The sequence below is a fragment of the Triticum dicoccoides genome, chromosome 1B (genome assembly GCF_002162155.2).
Source record: "Triticum dicoccoides isolate Atlit2015 ecotype Zavitan chromosome 1B, WEW_v2.0, whole genome shotgun sequence".
Classification (NCBI taxonomy): domain Eukaryota; kingdom Viridiplantae; phylum Streptophyta; class Magnoliopsida; order Poales; family Poaceae; genus Triticum; species Triticum dicoccoides.
In genome coordinates this window covers 633,233,230-633,247,559 of record NC_041381.1, presented here as the reverse complement: position 1 = coordinate 633,247,559, position 14,330 = coordinate 633,233,230, and the positions used below count along the sequence as shown (strand labels likewise).

The window sequence follows — 14,330 nt, the reverse complement described above, 5'->3', positions numbered from 1 at the left end:
TGTTCTCCAAACATTCTTGCATGTGCTGCGAGCCCATGTGCCGCAGACTCGATGGGTAGACACCTCCGAGTTGCATCACACAAGGCTACGGTTTTTTGCAATGCTTGTAACTTGTAGAAAAAAGGTATACGTCACGTATAATATGTCTCAGCTGCTTCTATATGTACAACTATTACTGGATCGGGTTCACCATAGACAGCAAGAAGAACAAACATACACTTCGCAATGCAATTCAAACTTGAAACCATACATTGCAATGACAAGCAGCCCGTACAGTTAAACACAAGACAAAGATAATATCCCAATCGTGATGTTGAATTTCTTTTGGCACATAGGAAAAATATCAAAGAAAAACAACAAGTGCATCATCATATCAGTGGAATGAATGTTAGAGTTCATCCATCTGTCAGTGGTGCTTTTGTGTAACCAAGCTCTGAGATCTCCCAACTCTTCGCTGGGAAAACCTCCTGGTGTGACCGAGTGTATTACTGGACACACAGAGAAGAAACAAGGACATGTAGACACATTTGAGAACGTAGTGCAGAAATATAAAGATAGATGTCACAACAAAATTATCAAATCACCTCCATCTTTGTCAACAATTCAGCGGCGGTTGGCGCCGAGACAAGTATGTCTGTACAATCTGGGTTGATGAAGCCCTCTCTGGCGCCTTTATTAAACAATGCAAGCAGGGGATCATACTAACCATCATCATTTAGCAGGCAGTCCTATATTGATATGATTTTTATAAGCGAAGGAAATCTCGGTTCATTTAGGTTTGGCGTAAGGCAAATTTTAGCATGCCCCCCCCCTCCCCTTCACATGAGAGGTAAAAGTACATAATATATCTGAGTCATTGATTTGATTAAGTAGTGGTCTAATTAACTCTTTTTTACATCCCATGTGAAAATGGAGGGTAAGAAGGAGCATGTTGAAGTTACTCTTGGCGTAAAAACTGCGGCCAAATTTTCCATGAAGTACAATCTATCTATTATGCTCAGTTGCTTATAGGTTTGTTGCGAATTCTTAGTTGGGACCATGTCATCATCTCCAACGGCTCCTTTATGGTTCCATACCCCTGATGAACAGAAAATTGTAAGCAAGCTCTACTAACTTATGAATGCAATCAATTGATAATGATATAATGATTAGAAAGATCACTAAGCATGTGGCACCTGGAAGAGCAATGAATGCTTCAGACCGTCGGGTCATCTCTGCTTTCCTCTCATGCATGTCAGATACATCCTTTACTTCTCCCACACTCTACCTAATATCTGTCGGTACAAACTGAAGTGAAACTTTCAGAGAAATGGCAGCTGGATATATGTTGTACGTACAAAATCAGACCTACGTCAATCCCTCATGTGTGCCAAGTGACTTTCCGGGTGTACGGCTGAATTTAGATGACAAAACAAAACAAAACCTTGACCAAATTAACATAAATTATCTTTTTATCATTATTATTGCAGGAAAGTTGCCAGAACTTGTATGGCTAGAGAAGTAGACAGGATGGCTTCTTTCACAGTGCAATTTCAGCATGAACCAGAACATGAGTGTCGGTGTAGAAAAGTAGGGGCTCTTCTTTTGACCCCTTTACTTGTGCACGGGCAGTCAGAGCCACGCGTCGCGGCCACACATAGCAGGGCAAAGGAGGGAAGCCGGAGAGAAGCCGGAGGTTCAAGACGAACAAGGCAACATCAAGGACCAAGGCCACAAAGTGCAGATGGGCGAAGCAGGTTTCCCCGGCAAGGCCCTTGCCGGGGGCAGCCTCCGCAGCCCCGGCAAGCCCCTTGCCGGGGCAGCTCACCCACACCAGCGGAGCAAGCCACCCTCGAGCCACGGTCTCCAACACCAGCAACCACGTTGGACCAGGGCTCGGGAGGCACCTCCATGGTGGCATGCAGGTCTTTGCGAAGACATAGAATGCTCAAGATCAGATGAGGATTGGAAGGAAACACTCCTGCCAAGATCCTTACCGAAGGAATCCACAAGACCCCTGGCAAGGTCCTTGCCGGGGACGCCAGCGCACCACGGCAAGACCCTTGTCGGGCCACCCGGCAAGACCCTTGTCGGGCCACCCGACAAGACCCTTGCAAGAGGCGACAGCAGGGCCACTGCCAGGCCCACACAAACCAACTCTCCGCCGCCGTTCGCATGCAGCTGCCAACTTAACCAGCTGGGCAGGCACCTGCGTGCCAACATGCAGCTTCCAGGCCAACTCAGCATGCACCTGCGTGGCGACATGCAGATCTTCGTGGAGACTCCACCACCGCGCCACCTCAGCTGCTTGCCTGCCTACACGGCACCGCATGCATCGCTGGCCAGGGCGCGTGTCGAAGCAAGGAAGAGCGGCGATGGAAGGGACGGGCCTCGCTCCCGTCCCCCATAAAGTGAGGGACACCTAAGCCATGCATTTAATGCATCTTGTCCGGTAATACAGGCGATAAGCTCGCAACACTATAGGCCTTCCGACCTCCTGTGTGCCACTGTGGCAGCCCCTTTGCCTATAAAAGGAGGCCCATGGCATACAGGGAGGGGATTCGGCTCTTTCGAACCACGCAGCACCCGTAGCTAGTTCAAGAACTCAAGAACACTCAATACATCCACCAAGCAGGACTAGGGTTTTATGCATCCTTGCGGCCCGAACCTGGGTAAATGATCCCCGTGTCAATTACTAATCCTGCTCTTCTCACAACCCCGCGCCCCGCAAGTGTAGTAGGGATTCTTGTGGTCCCATATGTGTCATTTCCCACTGACATCCTTGGCGCGCCAGGTAGGGGGCGCAATTGTGAAAATCTGGTCTAGCAGTTGACCTAGCTGTTCCTCATCGCCATGGCTCCTGAGAAGAAGAGGACCACGGCGATCGGTTCGTCCGGGACCGAATTGCCAGTACCGGTGCGGACCAATAGCGGGCCAGTCGCGGAGAGGACCCGTGGTGCGGCCCGCAAACATTCGCATCACCCTGGCGGTCCAGGCCCGGCGAGTGGCGTTGTTCGCGCGCCAGGCGACGAGCCACCAGTCGCGGGCTCCAGAGACGGAGTCGGGCCCCCCACAGGCGGCACGGGGCCCTCCAAGGGCGCTGCCACCCCACCAGACGGCGGCGCGGCAGCTTCCAAGATGCCAACACCGGCGCCCACGACGCGCTCTTCTCAGGTTGTGCGTGATGAGCAGCACCGCCCTGCTGGAGACCCTAGGCGCCATCCTGGGAAGAGTCCCATGCGCCCTTCACATGATGAGGAAGGCCAGCATGCGCGCTGAGGTGCTGACAGAGATGGCGAACGGCTGCGGGGCTGTGATGCGGCTCCTTCTAACGCAGTTAGAAGTCGGGGCATATCGCGGTCCACCCAGCTTTCGCTGCCACCCACGCCAGCAGAAGCCCTAGAGCGCGCAGCTGCTCCTCGATTTTCCTCCCACCGCGGAGAAGCTCGACGAATGGAGGGCCACTGTACGGAGCCTCGTCGGCATCGCCAACAACGACAAGTTGCGGCCAGCAGGACCCGTAGGCCGTCGCTCCGTCGGGCCACCGCACGCTAGCGGAGGCCGGGCCGGAGGCGATGCGGCCACGGTGCACTCCCCTCCTCCATCCCGACCACCGCGGGTGTCGGTCCGTCGCGACGACGCTCGTGATGATATCTCCATAGCATCGTCCGACCCGCTAACCCATCGCGACCAACGCCAGATTCTTTAGGAGCGAGTTCATGAAGACGCTCGAACTAACATCGAGCACCGGCGCGACGCGCGCCACCAGTCGGACAGGCGGGCGGGGCCCACTACCGACCACCCAGCATCGAGGGGCTACGGTGGCCTACCCTATGAGGTAGGTTGTCCGGCCTTTACCTGCGAGCTGCGGCAGTTCCAGTGGCCCTCCCACCGCACGTTGAAACCCGATGTTGGCGAAAAGTACAATGGCAAGACTCACCCGTCGGAGTTCCTCAACATCTACACCATCACGATGCAGGCTGCTGGGGCCCGTGACGACAAGGTGCTTGCCAATTACTTTCCGTTGGCCCTTAAGCCCAATGTTATGTCATGGTTGATGCACTTGCCGGTAGACTCCATTTCTTCTTGGGCGGATTTGTGTCATGAGTTTGTTGGCGCCTTTACCAGAGGCCACCTAGCTCATGGCCAGGCAAGTGATCTGCATATCATCCCCCAGAAGGAAGGAGAAAACTTGCGCAAGTACATCCAAAGGTTCAGCCGAGTGCAGTACAACATCCCCGACGTTCATCCTGCCGCCGTGATCAGTGCATTCCATCAGAATGTGTGCAATCGTAAGATGCGTGAAGAGCTGGCAATGAACAAGGTCAGGGATGTGGCCGAACTTTATGTTCTGGCCGATCGATGCACTCGCGCTGAAGAGGGAAGGAAGTACCCCGGCAAAGACGCCGGCGTAGAAACCGACTCCACAGATGATACCGCCGCCCCGGCGAAGAAGGGCCGGTGCCGTAACAGGAAGCGCAGTGCCAAGACCGTGCTTGCCGTCGAGGGATTCGATGACACCGGCGCCACTAAGAAGCCCAAGGCAAGTGACCCCTGCAAGGAGGTTGCCGGGTGTGCCGATTGCCGGGCCTTGGCGGCTGCCGACAAGCCAGGAGGCTCCAACAAACAGTATTGCAAGATCCACCGCACCAAAGGCCACGATCTCCAGAACTGTCGGCAAGTAGAGCTGCTCGCTGAGAAGAAGAAAGCGGAGTATGAGCAGAGGGACAAGGAGAAGGGTCAACAGGGTGCCGCAGGATCTGGCAAGAAGCATGGCGGCCAAGGAGGCCACCGGGGCAAAGATAATCAGCAAGAGAGGCCCGCTCGGGGCCGCGACAAGAAGCAGGAAGATGATGATCAAGACGAGGGCGATGAGTCCGGCGACCACATGTTCCAGAAAGCCACAGAAGCCATGTGCGTTGACAGTGGTGCCTTGCTGCATACATCCCACCGCCAGCTCAAGTAGTGGCCGCGTGAGATCACAGCGGTGGAGCCATCGGTCGATGCACGGAAGCCGCTGAGGTGTTCCAGCACGCCTATCATCTTTGACACCGAGGACCACCCTGACCGCACTACCGCGGTCGGGTGCTTGCCGTTGTTGGTCTCACCAACAATCCGCAACCTCAGGGTGACAAAGATGCTGGTTGACGGTGGGGCCGGTCTGAACTTGATCTCGCCCGTTGTGATCAAGAGGCTGCAAATCCCTGATGGAGACCTTGAGGAGACGGGCACGTTCCAAGAGGTCAACCCGGGGAGGATCCAGCCGAAGGGAAAGGTCACGCTGCCTGTGACGTTCGGAGGTGAGCTGAACCACAAGACGGAGAGGATTGTCTTTGATGTAGCCAAGATCCCCTTGCCCTACAATGGGATCCTCGGCGCCCGGCACTAGCCAAATTCATGGCGGCTTCACATTACGCCTACAACATGTTGAAGATGCCCGGGCCGATGAACATCATCACCATCCCCTCTGACAAGAAAGATGCATTGATTTGCGCCGACCAACTCTACCGGGAAGCAGTCGCGGCAGCTGCTGCCAAGGCACCTGCTCCCGCCGACGGAGCCCTGGGAGGGAAGAAGACCGGCGAGACCCCTCGCACCTACTCCGGCAAGTGCACCTCTTCGGGGTGTTGGGCTCCCGTTGAGGAAGTGCTAGAGAGCTCCGCCGGCAAGAGAAAGAAGTCCAGAGCTGCACCACTGGAGACCAAGAAGGTGCCCGTCAAGAAGGACGGCGCGGGGGGAGATTTCACCATAATCTCCACCCTCGACAGCAAATAGGAAAGCGAGCTCGTCACTTTCCTGTGGGCAAATTTCGATGTGTTTGCATGGCAAGCTTGCGACATCCCCGGCGTTCCCAGGGAAGTGATTGAGCACCATCTTGCTGTCTGTCCCCATGCGCGGCCCGTCAAGCAGAAGGTCAGGAAACAAGCTCTGGAGAGGCAGGAGTTCATCACAGAGGAGATCAGAAAACTAGAGGCGGCAGGCTTGGTAAGAGGAGTACTCCATCCGACGTGGTTGGCCAATCCGGTAGTGGTGCGCAAGGCAAATAGGAAGTGGAGACTGTGTATTGATTACACGGACATTAATAAGGCTTGTCCAAAGGATCCCTTCCCGTTACCGCGCATTGACCAGATTGTTGACTCCACGGCTGGGTGTGACCTGTTATCATTCCTCGACGCCTACTCCGGATACCACCAGATCTTCATGACGAAAGAGGACGAGGAGAAGACAGCATTCATCACCCCATGTGGTACGTATTGCTTTTTACTGATGCCTTTCGGGTTGAAGAGTGCTGGCTCAACCTTTGCAAGGGCGGTCCAAATTGGTTTTGAGCCTTAGCTACATAGAAATATGGAAGCTTATATGGATGACATAGTGGTCAAAACCAAGGACAAAGCAACCCTTGTGCAAGATCTGGAGGAAACATTTGCAAACCTGTGCAAGATCAACCTCAAATTGAACCCTGAGAAGTGTGTCTTCAGCGTCCCGTCTGGCAAGCTTCTCGGGTTCTTTTTGTCCCAGCGCGGGATCGAAGCAAACCCAGATAAGATCAAGGCCATCGAGTAGATTGAGGCACCCAAATGGATCAAGGACATGCGTCGGCTCACTGGTTGCGTTGCTGCCATGAGCCGATTCATCTCCAAGTCTGCGGAGCGTGCTCTTCGTTTTTTCAAGATCTTGAAGAAAGCAGGGCCAGTGGAGTGGACCCCAGAGGCTGAGGCAGCGCTGCAGGATTTGAAGAAATACCTCTAATCTCCCCCAGTGCTGGTTGCGCCCAAACCACAAGAACCATTGTTGCTTTATCTAGCGGCAACAAATCAGGTGGTTAGCGCCGCACTAGTGGCGTAGAGAGAGGTCGACGAGAAGGCAGCGGCAGCGGCAGAGTCAGCAGATGGCAAGCCGGAACCCTCTCCGGCAGGGCTCGATCCCAGCAAGACTGAGTCCCCGACAGAGGCTGACGCTAGTGCGACAGGTCCCAAGCGACCGGGTGAAGAGGCGCAAAAGAAGAAAATGGTACAACACCCAGTTTACTTCGTCAGCTCCCCCTTGCAGGGGGCTAGGTCGAGGTACTCAGGTGTGCAAAAGCTCCTCTCCGGCCTCCTTATGGCTTCGAGGAAGCTACGCCATTACTTCCAAGCGCACGAGATCACGGTGGTCACCCGCCTCCCATTACAACGGATACTGCATAACCCAGATGCAACGGGGAGGATCGTGGAATGGGCCCTAGAGATGTCAAGTTTCGGTTTGAAGTTCGAAAGTACCACGACGATTCAGAGCAGAGTCTTGGTGGAGTTTGTTGCAGAATGGACCTCGACGCCCGACGAAGAGGTGCAGGAGACCACTCTCCCCGGCAAGGAAACGAGCCGCAACTGGATCATGTACTTTGATGGTGCCTTCTCACTGCAAGTTACCAGTGCTGGTGTGCTGCTTGTCGCACCCACCGGAGAGCACCTCAAGTATGTCATCTAGATGCACTTCTCCCGGGAGATGTCAACCAACAACACCGTCGAGTACGAGGGTTTGCTTGCCGGTCTCAGGATCGCGGCAGACCTAGGAGTTAAAAAGCTCATCGTCAGGGGCGACTCACAGCTCGTCGTCAGGCAGGTCAACAAAGATTATCAAAGCCCGTTGATGGAAGCTTACGTAGATGAGGTGAGGAAACTGGAGGAGCGCTTTGACGGTATACAAGCGGAGCATGTCCCTCAGACGGAGAATGACATCGTCGACTACCTGTCAAAGCGCGCTGCCCTCAAGCTACCTGTGGAACCAGGTACTTTTGTGCTTCAGTTAACTCAACCATCCGTTGAGCCGTCAACCGGGCAGAGCAAACAGAGGAAGCTAGGCTTCGGAAAGTACTTCCCCACCGAGCTCCCCGGAGCCGCCGGCAAAGATGTTGTCGTGGATGCCGATCCTGCCGCAGGGCAACCGACTCCGGCAGGACCTCAGGTCATGGCCGTAGAGACGGCCGCTCCCATAGCAGAAGAGATGCCTTTGGTCCTTGTCATCGAGCCACAGGCTCCGGCATGGGCGCATCACACCGTCTGTTTCCTCCAAAAAGGAGAGGTTCCTGAGGAGCAGGAAGAGGCAGAAAGAGTAGCCCGCTGGTCTGCTCTATATCAATTCGTTGATAACGTATTGTACAGAAAAAGACCGAATGGGGTGAAATTAAAGTGCATCTCCCGGGAGGAAGGACTAAAGCTGTTGGCGGAGATACACGGAGGCATATGTGGCTCCCACATAGGGTCGAGGGCCCTTGCCGGCAAGGCTTTCTGGCAAGGCTTCTTCTGGCTCACCACCCTCCAGGATGCGACGGTACTAGTAACCAAGTGTGAAGCGTGCCAGTTCCATTCAAAGACCCTTGCCAGAGGCGACAGCAGGGCCACTGCCAGGCCCGCACCAACCAACTCCCTGCCGCCGTTCGCATGCAGCTGCCAACCTAACCAGCTGGGCAGGCACCTGCGTGGCAACATGCAGCTTCCAGGCCAACTCAGCATGCATCTGCGTGGCGGCATGCAGATCTTCGTGGAGGCTCCACCACCGCGCCACCTCAGCTGCTTACTTGCCTACATGGCACCGCATGCATCGCTGGCCAGGGTGCGTGTCGAAGCGAGGAGGAGCCGTGACGAACGGGACGGGCCTCGCTCCCATCCCCGATAAATGAGGGACACCTAAGCCATGCATTTAATGCATCTTGTCCGGTAATACGGACGATAAGCTGACAACACTGTAGGCCTTTCCACCTCCTGCGTGCCACTGTGGCAGCCCCTTCGCCTATAAAAAGAGGCCCGTGGCATACAGGGAGGGGATTCGGCTCTTTCGAACCACGCAACACCCGTAGCTAGTTCAAGAACTCAATAACACTTAATACATCCACCAAGCAGGACTAGGATTTTACGTATCCTTGCGGTCCAAACCTGGGTAAACGATCGCCGTGTCAATTACTAATCCTGTTCTTCTCGCAACCCCACGCCCCGCAACCGTAGTAGGGATTCTTGTGATCCCATAGGTGTCGTTTCCCACCGACAATGAGAGCAGAGCTTTTTCTTACTCTACTAGGCTACATAATTACACAATGCTATGTATAGGACATAGATAAAAATATGAAGCATAACTCGACAGGCATGAGGGCCCTGGGAATCACCCTGCCAAGTGACGGAACGAAGAAACACTCAGTGCATGTGTTAGACAGGCAGAGCAGAGCACTCAGCAAGAAGCAGATGAAGCGTTGGATAGAGAGGGACGTACCCGACCACACGGCGGTTGCCGTCGAGCACCATCCGCTCGATGAGGCCCATGAGGCCGATGTTGCCGCCGCCGCCATAGACCAGGTCCACATCCCTCCTCACCTGCAAATGCAAATTCCAAATAAAAATTAGGAACGGTCACTTCAGTGTACAAATCCATTTATACCGTACCTGATACTAGTTGTACTATGTTTAGATAAAATTTATGTTTATAAGCAGATCGAATACTAAATGACACAATTATGAGGTATACCAGCTCAACGATTTGATGGGTTTGTACGTGATATTAGCATAGCATGATTAAAAATTGGGTCATAAGCAGACAGGCAACATTGGTATCTCCCCGGTATTAATATATTCCCCTTTGTTAAAAAAGGCAGACCATTAACACGAGTAGGACCATAGTAGACACACACGTACATGGGCAGAAGTTATGGATTGTAAATTGATATTCAAAGTGTAGATGCCACACGGTACTAGTACAATATGAGAAGCTTGCTGGAGATGTGGGGCATATAGAGTGTCTCGAGATTTCCGTCGAAGTGTCATTCCTAATGCCTCTAAATCCTAGCGTGCCTTGGTTTTCTTGGTATGTGCATTGAGATGTAGATAACAACAAAATGGTGTTGCAAAATATAGTTGGAAATCTGGTATTGAGCATAGCATGAGATCGATGCTTTTTCAGCCGACTTATATTACCTTCTCTTCAGACAAAACGAGTGATAATTTAATATGGCACCTACATTTTGATTAATTGCATTTGTTATTGCATACTACCTATGACTTTAGTTGAGGCAACAACATCCACTCTGTTGTGTGGCTTGTGTGCATGCCAGAGGGACATTGTATGGCTGGGAGCCCAATGAACCGTGACATATCCAGTGGCATCAAAGAAACAGAGGACATGGAGATCAATCTTACAATTGCCATAGTTGCTGACCTTAGTTGATGAACTATAGCTAAGTGGCAGTCTCTTGGATGATTTGCTACAATGAAAAAGTGTAGCCCACTCTGAGTTCTTCCGGTTCCAAAAGAAACTGTACCTACTACCCGAAAATGTTTCCGAAAGCGAAATATGACTATCACTCCACATGAGGTGGAGCAAGGATAAATACCAATCACATCACTCAAATCGCCATTATTTCCTTAACCAAAGAAAAAGCAGCTTCAAATGAGTATAGATCCCATCAGCGGCGACTCACTAGTGACATGTGACATGCGCCAGCTCCTCCTATGAGTGCAACCCTCGCCGAATCACACATGAACACTCCAAACTAACTCACACACTTTTGGGGATGCAATTTAACTTCAAAATTGTAGATGGTCATGACAAGCATGTTGGATGATTGAATGCAATGGAAAATCATCTCTCAGTCATGACATTACAATTTGTTTGGACTTATAAATAGAAAAGGGAACATGAAATTTATTGACCATCACTTCACTAGTGGAACACGTTGGTTTTGGGATGCAAATGCATGCTAGGGTTCATCCATTAGCCAGTGGTGGTTTTTGGATGCAAATGCATGTTAGGGTTCATCCATTAGCCAGTGGTGCTCTTGCGTAACCAACCTCCGAGATCTTGCAGCTCATCACTGGGGGAAGATCCTAGCGCGGTGGAGTGTGTTGCTGGATATAGACAAACAAGGGTACAAGTAAACAAATTATAAAATGGTACCAGAATTTACAGATGGATTTCATCACAAAAGTATCTAATCACCTCTATCTTTGTAAGCAGTTCAAGGGCGACCAGTGTGAAATGAGTATCTGTCAGCCATTTATATTTATAAATCCATCTGTAGCGCCGGCGACTGGACGTAATATCCATCTGGGTACCTACTGAGGCCGACTAGGGTAGGGAGGAAGGAGATGGTGGTGTTCGCATGAGAGGGGAGATCATGTGGAGTCCGGTCTGAGTTTTTTTTTATCTCGTCCATTTCATCCAAATTATATGGGTGTGAAGCTTACTGGAACATCTAAACTGCCATGGTTCTTGGTGAAGGTGTCATTCTTGATGCTTCATCCTAGTGCTCCCTAGTTCCCTAGCTATGTGCATGTGGACACATGAGTCCTCTTGTATGGTGGTCATCACATGATGGGAGACATGCTCTTCTGTCGGCTTATATTACCTTCTCTTGTGAGAGTTGTGTGTCACGCTTTAATTTGATACCTAATTTTTGATTCTCTACATTTGTTGTTGCACTATATACGAATTTAGTTGTGACAATAAATTAATATTTCACTCACTCATACAAAATGTAGTTTATGACGGACCATGCCATTACCTTCCTAAGGCAAGTTGCATGATAAACATCTTTAATTTAGTTTACAATTATACAAAAACATAAAAATGATATTATAGGAACATCAGTTTATCAGTCAAATGAATTTGTACATGATATTAGCTAGTTTGCAAAACATCGGGATCATGGGGAATTCATTTTTTTACAGTGTATTCCATGTTTTAACCCCTAGTTTGCATTTGTGACAATACTCACCCCCATTTAATAAAAATTTCTCCCGTTTAATCCAATTAGCAAGATTTTTTCCACATTTTAGGGTGTGTTTGGTTGGAGTCATGGACCGGAATGTCATGGGTCCGACCCATTCCCAGGCCCCGTTTTCGCGTTCGGTTGAGATTTGGATCGGCACCCGCTCGTTCCTCCGGACCAAATATTCGGCCCAGATGCGGAACGAGGCGAGACCTCGAAAAGGGCCGGACCACGCGGAACCGCTCGCCCTCGCGCTCTCACGCAGCCCTGCGTCTCTTCCCAGGTGCGCCGCCTCCCCCTCCTCTCTCTCCCCCTCGATGTGATCTGAGCGGCGGCGCCGGCCAGTTCTCCCCTTCCCCGCGGCCGGTTCCTGCCTTCCCCGTCGGCTGGCTCCTCCCTTCCCCGCCGCCCGCTAACCCCTCTTCCTTCTCGCGATTTGCAGCAGAACAAGGAAGGCTCGATCCGGATCTGGTTGGGGCGGCTTGCAGAGGATTAGCATCGGGGCGGCGGCGGCTTCCGGCGAGCTGACAGGGGCGGCTTCCGGCGAGCTCACAGCGGCAGCAGAGACGCAGCACAACTCCTAACTCTCAAGGTAAACCATCACTTTCTCTTGTATATGGTGCTGCTGCTCATGCATATTCCCAGCCGAGAATGATAGAAAAAGATGGAGACCGTATTGTGTATATGCTGCTGCTGCTCATGCATATAGATGGAGATCTTTGGTAGCCATATTTTTGATAGTATGCATCACTTGTAGATGGTCAAGAAGATGAACAAAAGAAAAAAGATGGTTAGGGGAGCTGCTGTTTTTGTTGCACTAGCTGCAATGGCAGTCATTGTTCGGGCTGTAATAAGGAAAAGAAGACCACGCATTACCTATGGGCCAATGCATGAAAGAGACCGAATCAGATTTGATTATCTAAACCAAAAAATATGGCAAAGTGATGTGTTGTGTAAAAACATGTTAAGGTTTGAAAGAGCTGCGTTTTTTAATTTGTGTGCCATATTGTGGGATCGCAAGTTGCTAGAAGACAGTCCACATCTTAGCGTGGAGCAACAATTGGCGATGTTTTTTGCATACAATTGGGCATAATCTTCAGAATAGGGTTGTGTCAGCCAACTTTTGTAGATCATACAGCACAACCAGCATCTATTTTAGAAAGGCTCTTCTTGCCATAGGAGAGCTTCGTAATGATTATATACGGCCACCATCATTGGAGACCCCAGCAAAAATTGCAGGAAATCATCGGTTTGACCCATATTTTAAGGTAATTTCTAAAACTATTCCTTAGGTATGTAGGCTATATACGATATGGTATTTACTACTTGTCACTATATAGGATTGTATTGGAGCTATCGATGGTACACATGTGCGAGCAGGTGTTACCAAAGATGTGGAGCATTCTTTTCGTGGTAGGAAGGCCTTTACAACCCAAAATGTGATGGCAGCGGTAGATTTTGATCTCCGCTTCACGTATGTGTTGGCTGGTTGGGAAGGGTCAGCACACGATGCAACCGTTTTAGCTGATGCGTTAACACGTGAGAGAGGCTTACAAGTACCACCAGGTAAGAAGTTGGCTTAGATAGAAATTGTCCATATGTTCTTTGCCTCATGAAACCATTGTCACAAATATTTGTTTCACCTTTTTAGGAAAGTTCTACCTAGTTGATGCCGGTTATGGAGCGAAGCCCGGGTTCTTACCACCTTTTCGTGGTGTGAGGTACCATTTGAATGAGTGGGGCAACAATCCAGTCCAAAATGATAAGGAGCTATTCAACCTTAGGCACTCTTCACTACGGGTGACGGTAGAGAGGGCTTTTGGATCTCTCAAGAGGCGTTTCAAAATTTTAGATGATGCCAAACCATTCTTTACTTTCCCAACACAAGTTGACATTGTTATAGCTTGCTGTGTTCTTCACAATTATGCACTATCACAAGGGATTGATGAATTTATTATACCAGAAGTGACATGGACCACCCAACCAATTCGAACATCAAGGCAACAAGCAAGTGACACTAGGGCCGTGGTAGACCGTAGGCTTCAAATGGCAGCCCAAATGTGGGAAGATAGACAACTCATGTATGCTAATCTATGAGTGTGGCACACTCCATGTATTTGTATCATTTACTCTATTTGAAACATGTATTTGTGATGTTTAGGCAACTACATTTGAATTTATTTGATGGCTGGACAGATTGTATCATTTACTCTATTTGAAACATGTATTTGTGATGTTTAGGCAACTAAATTTGAATTTATTTGATGGCTGGACAGATTGTATCATTACTCTATTTGTGTGGCACACTCCGTGCTATAATCCATGTTTTTGCAATCTTTTGTTGGCTGGACAGAAATGGAGAGTGTCGAAGTCACCGCTGCAAGTGGGAGCTCCGGGAGAGCTGGGATCATTGTGTGGACCAATTCCATGACGACGACCATGCTTGATTTTTTGGCTGGTCTTGTTGCTGATGGGAAGAGAACTTCAAGTAGATTCAGAGATGTGCATCATAGACAATGTGCTACTGTTTTGAACGAGCAATTCAAGCTTTCTGTTACTGGAGAACAAGTGAAAAACCATCTCAAGAAGTGGAGGAAGATTTGGACAATGGTGAGGT

General features: G+C 50.5%; 1 long non-coding RNA gene and 1 pseudogene across 1 annotated transcript; one reads left to right on the top strand and one right to left on the bottom strand.

The window, feature by feature from the left end:
• Positions 1 to 395: 395 nt before the first annotated feature.
• LOC119350749 lies at positions 396 to 10,151 on the bottom strand (annotated as a pseudogene).
• A 2,335-nt stretch (positions 10,152 to 12,486) lies between these two features.
• Positions 12,487 to 13,896, top strand: LOC119310607. Its single transcript, XR_005150729.1, has 3 exons — positions 12,487 to 12,981; positions 13,054 to 13,279; positions 13,365 to 13,896. It is a non-coding gene; the product is annotated as an uncharacterized LOC119310607 (long non-coding RNA).
• The last annotated feature ends 434 nt before the right edge of the window (positions 13,897 to 14,330 follow it).